The sequence below is a fragment of the Elaeis guineensis genome, chromosome 11, assembly GCF_000442705.2.
Source record: "Elaeis guineensis isolate ETL-2024a chromosome 11, EG11, whole genome shotgun sequence".
NCBI lineage: Eukaryota > Viridiplantae > Streptophyta > Magnoliopsida > Arecales > Arecaceae > Elaeis > Elaeis guineensis.
This window is the reverse complement of record NC_026003.2, coordinates 108,346,863-108,364,222: the sequence shown is the minus strand read 5'-3', so window position 1 is coordinate 108,364,222 and position 17,360 is coordinate 108,346,863. Positions and strand designations below refer to the sequence as shown.

Here is a 17,360-nt window from a genome sequence, read left to right as displayed (position 1 = left end):
TATTCTTTCCGTTGACCATTCTGGCTCTCGCTGCCACGGAATATGCCCAGGAGGTGAAGGCAGAGATGCAAACTTGCTGATGCTCGTCTATCCGTGCTCTCGGTGGTGGTGACGCTGATCCTTATGGTATTCACGGCGTTAAAACCTCATGATCTATTGCCCCACGATGATCCATTTTTGTGCTCCAATCTCATACGACATTGACGACTTTAAGGTCGGGCATGGTCTGATGCGGATCCATTCGATTTCCAAAAATGCAGACTGGTGTAGCTTGCGTGTACATTATTACTGGAGGACATTGAATTGAAATATGTCAATTGTAGCATATATATATATATATATTATATATATATATATATATATATATATATATATATATATATATATATATATATATATATATATATATATATATGCGTGCCTAAAATGTAATTTTGTAACTTAGATTTACTTTATACCTAATTTTTTTCATAATGACAAAGGGATGAAAAAATTGATCTCTATTTCACAGCCTAAAGGCAGTGATGTTGATTGCAATAATATTTTTATTGTTATACTGACTTATCAAATGTGTCAAGCATTGGATCTCTGACAAAATGAATTAAGGAAAGTTTGATGTGCATTCTTTTGCGTCTTTTCTTTTTCTACCATGTCCAATTGACGTTATAGAAGTCTTGACAACAACTGCGGTTTCTTTAATTAAAGATTGATGGGGTAGGAGAGTTCCATTAAATAAATGAATACAAGAAAGCTGAAGATCTAACCATATCTAGCTCCATCCAAGAGAGAGTGATAGTTTTTTTTTTTCAAAAAAAAAAACAGACAGAAGGTTGGGAATCCTCTCACTACAGCAGATGTAGGAAACCTCTCTCTCTCTCTCTCTTCACACACACACACCGTATAGCAGGTGTCTAAAATACTTCGTTCAACGAGGCGAAGGCCCAAGCAAGTCAATCAGATCCAACTCCAGACCCAAGCCACTAATAGACTAGCTTAACTCAGCCCAACATGGCTCCGACTCCAGAAGTACAGAAACGAAGGATTCCAGTATCCGTATACGAAAGCATGTTCCATTCTAGGATGGAAACAAACGAAAAATCTAAAGCAAGTGTCTAATAGTGGAAAAATCAAAAAAGAGAAACAAACAAACTTGAACCACCAACAAGGAACACATGGCCGTCAAATTTACTAGAGTTATAATCTGGGACCTGGGGCTTTGGTTGCTTTTACTTTTCTTCTGATTGCTCTCCTCTAGTACGAGGGGGATATGACTTTGTTTACTTCTAAACCTTCCTTCAACCAAAAAACAAAAAAAAAAAGAAGACTTCTTAAACCAAATGAAACGAATCTTATGACCTTCTTGCACAAAAAAGTAATAAAAATAGACTGCCATATTTTCCTGCGCATCATTTGTTTCTTTTATATTTGAAAGGTCAAGATTAAGTAAGATGGGACATTAGATATTAAGTCCTATAGACCAATTTAGAGCTATGGTTTACCGATCTTACAAATTGGTAATGTCATCTCCTCAAGTATTTGCTCCACGTGCATGCTGTGTGAATCACCAGCTAAAATGTCATCAAACCATCCAACAATCGTGATGGAGCAAGCAATTTGCTATTAAGAACTTTTCCAATGGACGAGAGTATCCATCACATTAGCTCGAGATGCTTCAACATTAGCTTACCGATGGGAATTACCAAGCAGCCTTATCACTAACGAAATTCAAATGGAGACAGGCTATGAATGGATAGATCGTCTCATATAAATAAACAATTGTGCAGGATAACCTCTATCTAACTGGAAGATTCTTGTTAGCTTTGGGTCTTGTACTTTTCTGTCCGTCGAGCGGATCGAGAGGAGTGGAGATTTGATGGAGGGATTTTGGCATGTTCATCTCCGTACTTTTACTCCGAGAAATGCTACCACGTAAGATATTCCAGCCGTAATGTCAAACTTGTGTGGGTCCGATACTGCTGGACAAGAAGAGAGATCTCAACTTGGGGGGACCCAACGCTTGATATTAATCTATATTGTCAAAAATGACTCCATGTCCTTCCTAATGTCGTGATGGACTGGGACTCTTAGCGTCAAGTTTGTAGTATCTCATGGAGTCTTTAGGAGTGTGACACCGACAATGACAAGGACTCCTGCAGCGAGGATACCTCACCTCTTTTGATGCAATTGGAAAGAGAGGAGCAACATAACATAACATGTCATGACACAAGTTGCAGGAACTTGGCATTACGGAGGAGGGACAGAACCGAATTTGGCATGGATCATTGCCAAACAATGATTCATCAACATCGTCATCGTCATCACAAGTATATGGTACATTGGCAATCTTCTAATGCAGCAAAATCTAGGTGCAAGTGGAAATTTGGTTCCAAGGGAAAATATTGGGGAAAATGGTCAAATAGACTACCACAGAAGGAAGTTGTTGGAGTGAGGAACACCTTCAAACATGGTATAATGGAGAAGAAATTTGGAAGCTGTTGACATTAAAATCTGATTTGGTAGGTGGAAGATTGCTGGCAGATCTACACAAGAGGAAGATAATCCGATTGAACAACGGTATTCTCTTCGAATGAGGGAACATTACAAGCTGTCCACTCTTAAGTCAATGTAGCGATTAATTCAACCTTCTATACCCCTATGATTGCAATGTTGTGATTTCTCTGATTAAATTCATTCGGATGCGATCCACACTAACATGTATCGAAATTTATTTTATGTTTTTTGATCTGAACTCTGACTAAAGATAAATTTTTAATTAAGTGGTGAGGATATATTAGATGATTTGATAAAGTTGAGCTCAATACAATCATTGTAGAAGTCTTTGTGACTGAACAAAGAAGAGCATTCAGGATTGATTTTTTTGTGGTTGCAGATTGTAGATCATTGTATGCTTTTGATAGTTGATTCATCTGAGACTTAAACAATAATGATTGGAAGTATGATTATTTTTGTATTAAAGATTAAGATTTTCTACATTCAGTGATACCAAAACGATCTTCTATGCTATTTTGTTTAGCTCTATTAATTTTATTGCTATATAAAAAAATTATATATGTCATGTTTATGTTTATTTTTGATATATTAAATATTTTGATTATTATTTATGAATATTTTTTTTTTTCTTCCGATATCCATGGGGATGGGGATGGGGGTGAATCCTGAAGCGGAGACAATCTTTATTTGAGCCGATTTTTGGATCCCATAAAGGGTTTATAATTTTTTTATTTATTATGTAATTAATTTTTGAGCTAGAATTATTTTTGAATAAATAAATAAATAAAAGTTTTAGAGGAAGAAGAAGGCGAGGGCCTTCTCTCTTCATCACGGTGGCCGGGCCTCGGTCCATGACCTTCGGCCACTCCTGCCTGGCCACTGGTTTTCCCCTTTTGCGATGACCTTTTCCCCAGCAGCCACGAGTCGATAAAACAACAAAAAAAAAAAAAAAAAAAGAAGGCCGCGACCCTCCTCCCATCAAGGCAGCCAGTTCTTCGGCCTGCATCAAACGCGTCCCGACGAGCTTCCCTTGAATAAAGAAGGCTAGAGAATCAGAGATGGCGGCGGTCAGTCGATTTAGGTTTTTCGGCGACCGCCGGCCGTGTTTTGGTGGGAAGGAGCTAGTCCCAGTTTGGCCCCCCCCCCCTCCATCCATCTCCTAAAGAACCGGTCTATCGCCAGCACATACGTCGGGAATCCAGCTGTCGGTTGGGGAAACGGTGGTGGTCCGCCAATCCGAAATTTTCCGACGGCTGCCAGTCCGGATTTAAGGGACAAAAGCGCCGATATGTGCTCCTCGTTTCCCCTCACCGATTTTCCATCATGCAAAATCAGGCTGGCCACCAGTGGTTGAAAACTCCCAATGCTCACCGACGGTAGATTTTGGGTGTTTGCCACGCCGTTCATGGCGGTTTCAGGTTTTGATCGGAAGAAGAGGGAACAGATAGGACCCAACAGTGAGACCCGAAATCCGAAATCCAGTCCGAACCCGTTTACTAAAAAGGGCAGTTTTCATTAAAGCCCCTTATAAAGTCTATATTCGTTGAAAAGGCCCTTCTAATTGACTTAATCAAACCAATTTAGAAATTTTTACAATATATTCCCTAATAAAGTAAAAAATTGAACAAAGATCCTTAAAATTGTATCTTGATCCTTATAATAGAGTTTATTACATAAAAATGCTTGGATTATTATTTAGTCCTTGAAATAAACTTAATTACATAAAGATTTTTTGATAATTATAATAAGGTCCCTGATATATAGTTTTATTGCATAAAAGTATAAATTTGCATATTATATGGCTGATTTATGTGTTTTTTAATTTGTTCAATATGCAAAAAAAGAATTACTGACCTTTTATCATAATGATCATGATAAAAAATGAAATCATAATAAAGCTTTATATGGTTATTTGTATTATTTAATACCATATTAAAGTTAATGGATTTATTATATTCAGAAGTGGCCACAGCATCCTGCATATAATAAAAATCATATAAAGTTAGTGGGTTTATTGTATTTAGGAGTAGCCATAATATTCTGAATATAGTAAAAATTACATAAAGACTATAAATTAAAATTTAATGGCATATGAATAAAATTATAATTAAGTCAAAGAGATAATTAACTTTATTCACAAAAAATGATTATTTCTATGATTTAATTGAAATAAGATGATAATCTAAATATTAAGGATAGATTTTTTCTAGGCCCACGAGTATGAAAATTTTTTATCTTTAATATCTATGTTTTTGATTTATAATAAAGTATTAGTAAATTCTATGTGCGATACAACCTTTGCTCATAGGAAGGTTAGAATTTACTATTAGAATAATATTGATTATTTCATCCTATAGTTTACTTAATCTCATTATTTGATGATTTTGTGAGTATGTATTAGTTGCGGCATTAATTTTCACTATTATTGATAATAGCATAGGAAAATTTCTCTTAATAGATTGAATTTTTTGAAATAAAGAGAGTAAAATAATGCTCACATTAGAATATTCTGATCTTAATCTGGTACCTTGAGTGGATAAATTTTTTTCCATTACAGATGAAAGTATACCAGAAAAGAAGAACATTTTCGAGAAAATGCGAGCAATCTATTCGACTCACTTTGCTCTATAAGAAATCTGACATGGCATATTAGGAGATTTTTTTCTTCATATCATAAAGCATATATTTTTTTTGGATGATATAGAGTAGAAATAAATAAGCTCTAATAAGTCAAAGGCCGGCATTCCTGAGCATATTATAGGGATAAGAAATATTACAACACAGTAATCTGATATTAAAATTTTCATATCAGATATTCTTTGATCCATTTTATTCTCACTTCTCTTCTATCAGAGTATGATATTTTTAGGATCTCCTATAAGTATGCACAATGAAGATTGGACAGTCAGTGAATTACTAACTAAATATATGCAATTGAAAAAAAGATTGAGAGAAAGAGAAGATAGAGAGTGTGAACTTTGCTTCACATCAAGTTAGTGAAAAAGTAAATAAAGAAATTGTATACCCAATACAAAAGAAAAAAAGTATTTATTATGGTATTAGGTGAAGCCATTAATAAGGTTGTCAAATGCTTCTTCTGCAAAAGAAAGAGACACTTAAAGAAAAACTGCATGAAGTATGAAGTCGCTGTAAAAGAATAATACCCTTTACTCTTGAGTGTATTTTGAATCTAATTTAGTAATATTTTTAATTCTATCTAGTACATTGACTCTAGTCTATTTATGCTCATTGCCAACAAATTATAGGGCTTGCTATTAAGAAAAATTTTGACTGAAAGTGAACAATATATTCTCATGAGAAATCAAATACGTTCATTTATCAAGATAGTTGGATTCTACAAGATAATCTTAGATCCTGGAGTAAGTTTTTATATTCTTTGAAAATTTTTTATATTATGCATTAAAAAGAGGGGCATGCCTCTAAAGAAAGAGTCATAAGGCTAGTGATGGATAGGATTATATAATCATTAGACTTACTGATTTTATGATTATGTATTGACTGCATAAAGAAAAAGCAGACATACATATTTAAAAAGGGGGCTAGGTTAATTAAAGGAACTTTAGAAATCAATCATAATGTTGTATGCAAATCTTTTCTCCATATCTAATAGATGAAGAGTACTTTGTCACACTCATCAATGAATATTCATGATATATGTATCTATACTTTTTGTTTGATAAGACTGATGTGTTTGAGATCTTTTAAGGAGTTTAAAATAGAAATAGAGAGATAATCAAAAAAGTGATTAAAATAGTCAAATCTGATAAAGATGATGGGTACTATGATAAATTTTTGAGATGGAATGAAGATTAGGACCATTAGCAAAATTTCTAAAGGAACATGATATTATATTATATAATACCAAAGCATGCAAGATCAAAATGGTATAGATGAAAAAAAGAATATGATGCTTAAAGAAATGGTTCAGATTATGATAAGTTATTATACTCTATCTATTTATTTGTGGGGTGAGGTTATAAAGATAGCTATACATATCTTGAATAAATTTTCTACTAAGATAGTTCAAAAGATTCTTCATGAGTTATGGACTGATAGAAAACTTGTTTGAAATACATACATATATAGGGTTGTCCAGCTGAAGCCAAAGTTATAACCCATAAGAAAAAATAATTGATCACAGCATAATCAGTGATTTTTCATTGATTATTCGAAGAGATCAAAAATAGTATGGATTATATTCACTACAAGAAAAAAGAGTATTAGCGATGGTAGACTAGCCGTCATTAATAAATATTTTTACGGACGACAATTAGCAACGACGATTTTATCATCGCTAATAATTTTTTTTAAATTTTTTTTAAAGATTATTAGTGATGAATTCTTAATTATTGTGATGATATTTTTTTATCACTAATAAAAAGTATTTTTTTAACATTATTAGCCATCAATTTTTTTTATTTATTAAAATTATTAATGATGATGGAAAAAATATTAGTGATGGCACTATTAGCGATGGTATGTCCATCATAAAAAATAAATTTTTTTATTTATTATAATTTAGTGATGGTGCAAAAGTATTAGATATGGCAAATGTCGTTGCTAATAATTATTAGAGACGAAAATATTAGTGACAGAATGTCCGTCATAAAATTTTTTTTAATTTTTTCTAAAATGATATAATTTTAAAATTTAAAATTTATTTTTATTATTTAAATAATTATCATTAAAGTATCGTCACAAAAGATCGTCTCAATTCGATGGTCTTTGATACGTCGATCATTAAAATTTGATTTCATCGATCATATTTGTAGTATACTACAAAATTTTATTTTAATCGAACATCATTATCATGATCAATTTAGCACGAGATGATTTAGATCATTAAATAAAAATCTAATGATCAAAAGGCTAAATAGCATCTGATTACAATATAATTTTTTAGATAAATAATTTTTACTACTACTTTAATCATTTGTATGATGGTGATCGTAAAATTCAAACTATGCATATATGAACGATCAAAACTATATATCTCTTGATACTCATTCTTAAAGTCTTTAAGTAATTATACTTGTACTTTTGTAAGATTTGCTTAACATGGATAGTTCATATATACACAGTTTAGATTTTATGATCAATATCGTATAAATGATTAAAATAGAAGCAGAGATCATTTATGTAAAAAATCATCTTAATTGGACTTCATTTGATCTTTTGATCACTCATTTTTTATTTAACGATCAAAATCATTCTGTGCTAAATTAATCATGATAATGATGTCTGATTCAAGTAAAATTTTGATAGTACACTATAAATATCATCGAGATGATCATTATAAATTTTTAGATCCATCGATGATCTCTATCTATCAGATTATCATACGGACGTTCGTGACTATCGAAATCAAATTTTATTAATCGATATAGCTAGGACTATCGAATTGAGATGATTTTTTATGGTGATACTTTAATGATAATTATTTAGATAATAAATGATAAAGATAAAATTTAAATTTTAAAATTATACCATATTCAGATAATTTTTTAGGGATGGAGTTATGATTATTAGCGACAGATTTTAACAGTGGCAAATAAGCTATCGGTAATATCTTTAATATTTTTTTTTTTATCCATCAGCTAGTTTTACATGCACACTATCTTCTTTATATTATCAGACCTTGTTTTGTATCCAAATACTTAAATTAATGTTTGCTTGTCCATGATTCTGAAAATAGTTCTCATGCTTGTAGATTAATCGAGTTGAGTACATGCATTCAAGGGCTTGATCGTAAAGTAAATCAGGTACATTATTATATTACACTAACTCTACATTCTTAGTATTTAAAAATATGAATTATATTTGTTGGTCTGATGCTGCAGCAGAAATTATATCCTTTTATGAATAAGTTAGTGTCAAGATCTTGATTCATCCTACCTGATTATAGATTGATGTTATTAAACAGCAAATTTTCACTTATTATGTATTGATGTCTTCTACTTTCTAAATCTAAATGTCTTGATATTAGTTTTTGCATATCCAGTTTGATTGATTCTCTAATATCAATTAATGTCGGTTGCATCTTAGACTGCTTATCATGTATGATGACCAGAATAAGAAACAATCTTGAATTGCTTGAAATAATTTGTGAATGCAAGGATGGAAATTTTTGTATAGTCATATTTTTGAAGGAGAATTTCTGTATCTCCAAAGAAAATTCATTTTTACAAAGTTTACTTTTTGACAATGAGCTCACAATTTTATTTGACATTTCTTGGTCTTGACCTCAGATAACTTAAATGAAAACAAATTGAAGAAATATGGCTAGTTAAGAATATGCTGTATTTGTCCTTGCAGGATTAGATCTATTTTAGAGTTTTTCTTGACAAGGAATGATAGTTTTGATCTTGAAAATAAGAAAGGATATCAAAGAGTATTCTTAGTCATTGCCACCACATGCATGCTTTCTTATTAACTTTAAGTAAGTAGTGCCCTTATTTAATGACTGGCTTCTAATTATTTTTTCTAATACTTAGACAATTTTCATATCTTGATAATGGTTCAAGTTTTTATCCAGCATAATTTATGGAGCAAATTAGCTCACCACAGTTTACTGAATAAAATAAAATATAATTTAAAATTTTAATACAATATATTTAATTTCTTATTTATAATTATATTAAATAATTATTATTTTATATATAATAAATTTAAAAAAAATATAAAATAAGTTTTAAAATATTTAATTATAATTTTTTAAAAAATAAAAACTATTAGCGATGATATCATATCATTGTTAATATTTTTTTTAAAAAATAAAAAATTATTAGCGATAGCATTAGCGATGGCTTGTAGTTGCTAATAATTTTTTAAAAATTATAATTAAAAAAATTAAAAACTATTAGCGATGGCAGGTTATCGCTAATGTCGCCACTAATAATTTTTTTAAATTATAACTAAAAAAATAAAAAATTATTAGCGATGGCATCCTGTCGCTAATTATCATTATTAGAGACAGTAAATCGCCATCGCTAATAATGACAATTAGCGACGAAGATATTTCATCAGATTTTAGCGACGGCAAGCCATTACTAATAGTATTAGCGATGGCAAACTGACTATTAGCGATGGCTAGTGATTATCCATCTCATAAATTATAGATTGTAAAAATTAATAAAGTTAGATTTCTAGAGAATGATATTTTTAATGGGAGTGGAGAATCATGAAACATTATCCTTGAGATAATATTGGGCCTGTAAAGTAGACTGAAGTGATAATTCTTATTATTATTCCTTGGGATAACATTTAGAAGGAATCGCCACTTTATCAAGTTTCACTCCATGAGATTTTTATTGTCGATGAAGTAACTATTTAACTACCACCATAAACGGATCAAGGGACAGCTCTCTGGAGATCATTAGTATAAAATTATATGATATATTTGATAGATATGGATAAAAAAGATTGATGACCTTGAGACATTCTTACAAGCCATAAAATATGAGAACTCTTTACAGTGGTTGGATGCAATAAAAGGAAGAGCTGAGCTCTATGGATAACAACCATGTTTAAAAATAAGTTAACCTATCTAAAGGATGCAACAAAATAATTTGTACAGATCTATATGACTAAAAAGAATCCCAATGAAAGGTCAAATAGTATAAAGCCAGACTTGTGGCAAAGGAGTCTACATAAAAAGAAAGGCATTGACTATTCTTTTTTTAAGATTGTCATAGCCTTTGTAACTCATTTTGGCCTAAAGCTATGTCAGGTGGATGTAAGAACAGCCCTTTTTAACAGTGATATAAAGAAAGAGATCTATATGAAATAATCTAAGAATTTTTATGGTCGGTGGACAAGTGCATATGCTTTGTAGATTAAAAAAATTCAGTTATGAACTTATACAGACTTCCACATACTGGTATCTCATTTTAATGGATAATCACTTTCTTTGAGTCTAAAGATAAATACTATTGATTAATGGATATACCCAAAGATCAGTGGGTAAGTTATATTCTGCTTGTCAATAGTAATTTTGGTCCACTTAAAGAAACTAAACAGTTTTTATTCCAAAATTTTAAGATGTAAGATATAAAGTGAAGTTGCTTATATTATTGGTATTGAGATTCATAGAGATAGATTCTTAGGGCTATTTGAACTACCTTAAAGAACTTACATCTATCGTATAAAATTTGAGATGAAAAATATTTCTTTGGATGTGCTCATATTGTAAAGGGTGATAGGTTCAATAAATCTAATATCCAAGAATTAAGATAAAGATAGAAGAAATAAGGTTTATAACTGATTTATGTCACAAATTGACAATAAAAAGTATCAATTAATATCTAAATTATCTAACTTTATTAGAAAATTGATTACTTGTTATTATATTTTGCAGAAGAAGAGGTCATCAATAGAAAGAACAAGAAAGAGGATTCCAACGGCGTAAATTTTATGCAAAACGGAGTTAAATTGACCCAGAAATTGAAGAATAAAGAAGAAGACTCAATTGGGTCAAACCCGAGTCAAATCAGATCAAAATTGGTCAAAATCAACTGATTTGGTGATCTGGTTAGCCTTCTGGTTCCACAGCAACAGGCGCCTGGACCATGGATCCATCGGCGCATCATAAACCAGCCAATCAGCGAGTCTCGGCTCACCAAACGCATCGCGAGCCCGATCCACGCACGTGGTCCAGGGCTCATGAGGAGAGAGAAGAAGGTCGAAGGGCAACCTGTAACTTCCATCACCGATGGTCCGATCTTCTCTGATCAAGATCCAACGCTCCACATTTTTGCGTCATCGGACGGCCACCATCGCAGCCGGTCAAGATCCAACCGTAATCAAGGCAATTACAAGAATCAATAAACACTAGGACAACACGGGATCCTTCTGCAGCGCGATCCAACGGACGAAATCTTCCAGCGCCTTGATCGGATGGTCCGCGACGCATCCGACCTGATCTCATCTCTGCAGCGCGATCCAACGACAGCGCTTCACCCAGATCGTGATCCGACGGCCCAGAATCGCTTCCGGCTTGATTATTAGATGAATTGGGTCTTTAGATGAAGATCGGACGGCTGAAATATTTTTAGAGTTTCTTGATGGATTTAAGTGTTTTTGAGCGAGATTTGAGACCCTAACCCTCTAACAGTCCTCTAAAACCTCTTAGTCCCACATCTAAAGTTTTGAAAACCTTATAACCCCCAAATGCCTATAAAAAGCCCCAAAGGCCCTTTTTTTTTTGAGAGGGGGATTCTGGCCTCCGATCAGCTTGTAACCCTAGATAGTGAGATTTTTAGCTTTCTTCTCAAGCTCGAGCTTTGAAATTTTGTATAATTTTTTTTTATATATAAAATCTTATTTTTATGCAATTTTATCTCTTTACATTATGCAATTTATTTTCTTGCAATTAGGATAGTTTAATTTATGCAATTTAATTTTATGCAATTAGGTTAGTTTAATTATGCAGTTTAAATTTATGCAATTAGAATAGTTTAATTTATGAAATTAGGGTAGTTTATTTTTCTGCGTTTAAATTTGCAAGTAGATTTAGATCATGTCTAGCTAAGCATCCCTTCTAGGGTTGCGATGAAGCTAGATCATGAGTAGGGGTTTTACATAGGGTTCTTTCTTTTTCTTAGGGTTTCTTTTTCTTCCTCTTTTGCCAAAATTTTTGATGAACTATAGTTGGGTCAGAGTCTCTTCATAGTTCATGCTTGATTCAGTGCATAGGAGTAGAAAATCCTAAGGGATCCTAGTTACTACTCCCTGTAAAGAATCTTGATGGGTTATCGTTGGGCCTTAGTTCCTTTATAATCTATGCTTGGGAAAGACAAGAAGAGTAGTCGTTAGGATCAATAAAAAAAATTCTAGGTAGAATTCTCTAATCTAGATCTAGTGGATTCAAAAACCTAGATCCTTAGTCTTATTATCTTTAGTAAACAACTTTCGATTTTCGATTTTCGTTAAAGCTCGCTTGAGAATAGATTTGAAAATTATTTTTAAACCAAGTCTCTGTGGGATCGACCCAAACTCGCTGGTCGTGCTACTCTGCACACTGTACGCTTGCGGTTTTATTTACAAATTTTAAGATTTGCACATCAAGTTTTTGGCGCCGTTGCCAGAGATTTGGCGTTTTAAATTATTTTAAATATTTGTTCTTCGTGCTTTATAACTCTCTTTCTTTTTTCTTTAGGTTTCTAGATTTAGTTGGTGATTGCTGAAAAACTCAGGTATGCTTCTAATTTTTCTTTTATTATTTTTAATTAATTACTTTTTTTTAGACCTAATCATTTGAATTTACTTAATCATAAAAAAAAATAAAATAAACAAAAGATATTTCATAATCGTGAAGTAAAATATCAAAATAAAAAAAAATTCTAAATTAAAATCTTTACATTCTTGGTCATCTTGTTTATTTGCATTTGCATTTTCATAATTAATCTAAGGCATCAACCCATTAACAAGATAAGGTGGGGATTTCATTACCCTTCCTTATCCCAAAAACCATCTCCATCATATTGTATTACCTAGACCTTTAATCTTAAAATCAATTAGACGTCAACCTTAAGGAATTCGAGCTCAATAGGACAAGGAACCCTAAGAGTTCTACCAAGTTTGAGTTGTTTGATTAGTTGGTGTCTAGGCAAGTCCCTGAGGGTGGTTTGTTAAATTGGTTCAGTTGCTGGCCTGGCCAACTCGTTTGGTATCTAGAAAGGCAACGATGAGTGAACCTCCCACCTCTTATACTTACCTGGCTAACTAGTTGATCAATCTCCCCTTGGAAGGCTTGAAGGGTCATCTTGGAACAGTTAGGAGCTGTCTAGATTTAGGTTAACCCTAGGATAGATTGAGTTTAATTTATTGTTTCACTTGTTTGAAAAATAAAAAAAAATTATTAAAATTTAAATTAATTTGGTTACTTTTCTTTAGATTTAGGACTCCTTAGGATCTTTTCTTTAGAACTTTTTCTCTTTTCTTTCTTTTTCTTATACATAAAAATTTTTATAAAAAAAAAATTATATAAACATCGAGAACCGTACACCTTGTGTGTGGAGAAGAGTGTCGGGTCATCTAGTTAGAATTGAGTCAATTCCTGTTGTTCCAATGGCTGAACCAATCCAACCCATGACCCTTAAGGATTTGTGTTATCCAGTTGGCTCCATCCAACCATCTTGTATCAGGTTGCCACAACCCACAGCTAACAATTTTGAAATCAAACCTCAAATCATAATATGCTTCCAAATTCACAGGATTAGAGGATGCTTATATATTTATTAGAGAATTTGAGGAGGTATGTGCAACCATGAAACTGCAATTAACAGAGGATGAGGTCAAACTTAGATTAATCAACTTTGCCCTTAAGGATAATGCTAAGAAGTGGCTTTATAGTCTGCCAAACCATTCTGTCACTACCTGGGAGGGCTTTGTGAGAATATTTTTGAAAAAGTATTTTCCCCATCATAAAATAGCTAGGATTAGGAATGAAATAAATCAATTTTACCAACTAGCTGGTGAATCATTTTGGAAGTACTTTGATCGTTTCAAGAATCTTTTGACCCAATGCCCACACCATGGAATAGAAACTTGGAGACTATGCCAGATCATCTATGAGGGGTTAGATTCAAACTCAAGAACCATGCTAGAGTCCATGTGCCAAGGCCAATTTATGGACAAAGAAACTACTGAAGCTTGGTAATTCTTAAAAGACCTAGCCGAGAAAAATTTACAGTGGGAAACAACTAGGGAACCTGATAAAGCTACACCTTCAAGAGGAGAAATGCATCAAATTCAACCAACCCTAGCATCAGAGGCCAAGATTGCAACCTTAACACGTAGATTGGAAGCCTTAGAATTACAGAGACCAGCCAATGTAAATCAAATATCTGCACCCATGTGTAAAGGGTGCAATGCACCAGACCATGTCTTAGAAGAATGTTCCTACTCGAATGAGTGTGCACAGGTGAATGCCACCTATCAAGGACCATTGAACAATCCTTATGCACCCACATATAACCCAGGTTGGAGGAATCACCCGAATTTCTCATGGTCCCAGAATCCTAATGTAGGCAATCCAAATTTCAATCAGCAAAATCTAAGGTCCAACCCAGTGATGAACAACCCGCAGGCTTCCATGATAATGACAAAAAATTATCTCTTTAGAGAAAAGCCTAGAAGCCATGATGAAGACACATACCAGCTTTATGCAAACCACGGGTCAATTCATAAATAATAACACCCAAGCTATAGCCCGTCTGGAAATACAAGTAAGTCAGCTGGCTTCGACCATTAGTGAACGAGAACATGGTAGGTTACCTAGCCAACCTGAGCCAAATCCTAGGAACCAAAATGGTCCACGACCCCAACAAGGAAACCAAGTTAATGGTGTAAATGCCATTCATACCTTAAGATCGAAAAAATAAATAGACAATAAGGTAGTTGCACTTGATGATATAGAGGACTCATCTGCCGAGTCACCTTCTAAAACTACCATCTTTCAACCTCAAGCATCAGAAACTGAAAATTCACCTAGTCCAGTACTTAAAAGTCCTAGAGCTCCTTTTCCAAACAGACTGAAATCCAATAAATCTGAACATTTAGACAAAATTTTAGAGGTATTTAAACAAGTCCAAGTTAATATTCCTCTTTTAGATATAATCCATCAGGTTCCAACTTATGCCAAATTTTTAAAAGATCTTTGTACTAGAAAAAGGACCACTAATGTACCAAAGAAAGCATTTTTGGCTGCAAGTGTCAGTTCATACCTATCTAGCCATGTGCCAATTAAATATAAGGACCCTGGAGCTCCAACAATTTCTTGTGTTATTGAAAAAACCAATATAAAAAAGGCCTTGCTAGATCTAGGAGCTAGTGTGAATATCCTTCCATATTCGGTGTATGAGCAACTAGGATTAGAAAAACTTCAACCTACTGGGATCACATTACAGTTAGCCGATAGATCTCTCAGGATCCCTAAGGGAATGGTTGAGGATGTTCTGATAAAGGTTGAAAATTTTATTTTATCTGTAGATTTTATTATTTTAGAGACTGAGCCAGTTGCGAATCCTAAAGGACATATACCTGTCATTTTTGGAAGACCATTCTTAGCTATGGCCAATGCTGAAATCAATTGTCGAAATGGTCTAATGAAGTTATCCTTTGGGAATATGACCATTGAGCTTAATATTTTTAACTTAGAATAGGAATCCTCTTCTCATGCTGATGTCAATGTAGTCCAAGATGGTATTTATGAATCCATTGACATTAGTGATGATTAAGTCGACCTAAAGTCTAACCCCTGGTTAATCCATGAGTCTGAGGATGTCAATGAAATACTTAAAGAAAATCAGATTAATCAGGAATCGACACTTCCTACTGAACCAATCATTGAGATGGTGAAATCATCACCTAAACCATCGATAGAGGAAGCACCCATTTTAGAACTGAAACCCCTCCCAGAACATCTCAAGTATGCATATCTGGGACCCAAAGAAACTTTGCCTGTAATTATTGCATCAGACCTAGATCCCAAGCAAGAGGAGGAGTTAGTGTCAGTTCTAAAAGCAAATCAAGAAGCAATAGGTTGGACCATAGCAGATATCAAAGGAATAAGCCCTTCTATAGTTCAACATAGAATATACTTAGAGGAAGAGGCTAAACCAACAAGAGAAGCCCAAAGAAGACTTAATCCAGCTATGAAGGATGTAGTTAAAAAGGAGATTCTGAAACTCCTAGATAGTGGAATAATTTATCCTATTTCTGATAGCTCTTGGGTAAGCCCAGTTCAAGTAGTACCCAAGAAATCTGGGGTAACAGTGGTCCAAAATGATGCAAACGAACTTATCCCAACTAGGACCCAAACGGGATGGAGGGTCTGTATAGACTATAGAAAGTTGAATGCTGCGACAAGGAAAGATCACTTTCCTTTGCCATTTATTGATCAAATGTTGGAAAGACTAGCCGGACAAGAGTTTTACTGTTTTCTTGATGGATACTCCGGTTACAACCAGATCCCCATAGCCGCTGAAGATCAAGAAAAGACTACATTCACCTGTCCATTTGGTACTTTTGCCTATAGACGAATGCCCTTTGGACTATGTAATGCACCGACAACCTTCCAGAGATGCATGATCAGCATATTTTCAGATATGATAGAACGATTTCTAGAAATTTTTATGGATGACTTTTCTGTTTTTGGCCTAACCTTCTCCGAGTGTCTGAATCACCTGCAATTAGTTCTAGAATGATGTAAGGAGAAGCACTTAGTTCTCAACTGGGAAAAATGTTAGTTTATGGTCAAACAGGGAATAGTTCTTGGCCATGTCATTTTTAAAAAGGGATTGAAGTAGACAAGGTCAAAATAGATCTAATTGCAAGTCTTCCACCACCTAAATCTGTGAAAGAAATACGTTCATTTTTAGGTCATGCTGGATTCTATAGAAGGTTTATTGCCAACTTTAGCAAAGTAGCACGTCCACTGACTAATCTTTTGGCAAAGGATACCAAATTTGAATTTACTCATGAGTGCTTGGAATCGTTTGAATTTCTAAAAAAAGCACTTGTATTAGCTCCAATCATTCATCCTCCTGTCTGGTCTGAACCATTTGAATTAATGTGTGATGCGTCCGATCATGTTGTGGGTGCAATCTTAGGTCAATGGATAAATAAGCTGTCTAGAGTGATATATTATGCAAGTAAAATCTTAAATGATGCGCAGCTTAGCTACACCACAACTGAGAAGGAGTTCCTTGCCATTGTCTTTGCTTTAGAGAAATTTAGATCTTATTTGGTTGGGACCCACACCATTGTCTACACTGATCACTCAGCCATTAGACATCTCCTAGCAAAGAAGGATGTCAAGGCACGCT

At 33.6% G+C, this 17,360-nt stretch overlaps 1 non-coding gene across 1 annotated transcript; it reads right to left on the bottom strand.

Annotated features, from left to right (window-relative positions):
• Positions 1-13,966: 13,966 nt before the first annotated feature.
• On the bottom strand, positions 13,967-14,073 carry LOC140852701 (small nucleolar RNA R71). The gene has a single exon (XR_012135603.1). It is a non-coding gene; the product is annotated as a small nucleolar RNA R71 (small nucleolar RNA).
• Between the last annotated feature and the right edge of the window lie 3,287 nt (positions 14,074-17,360).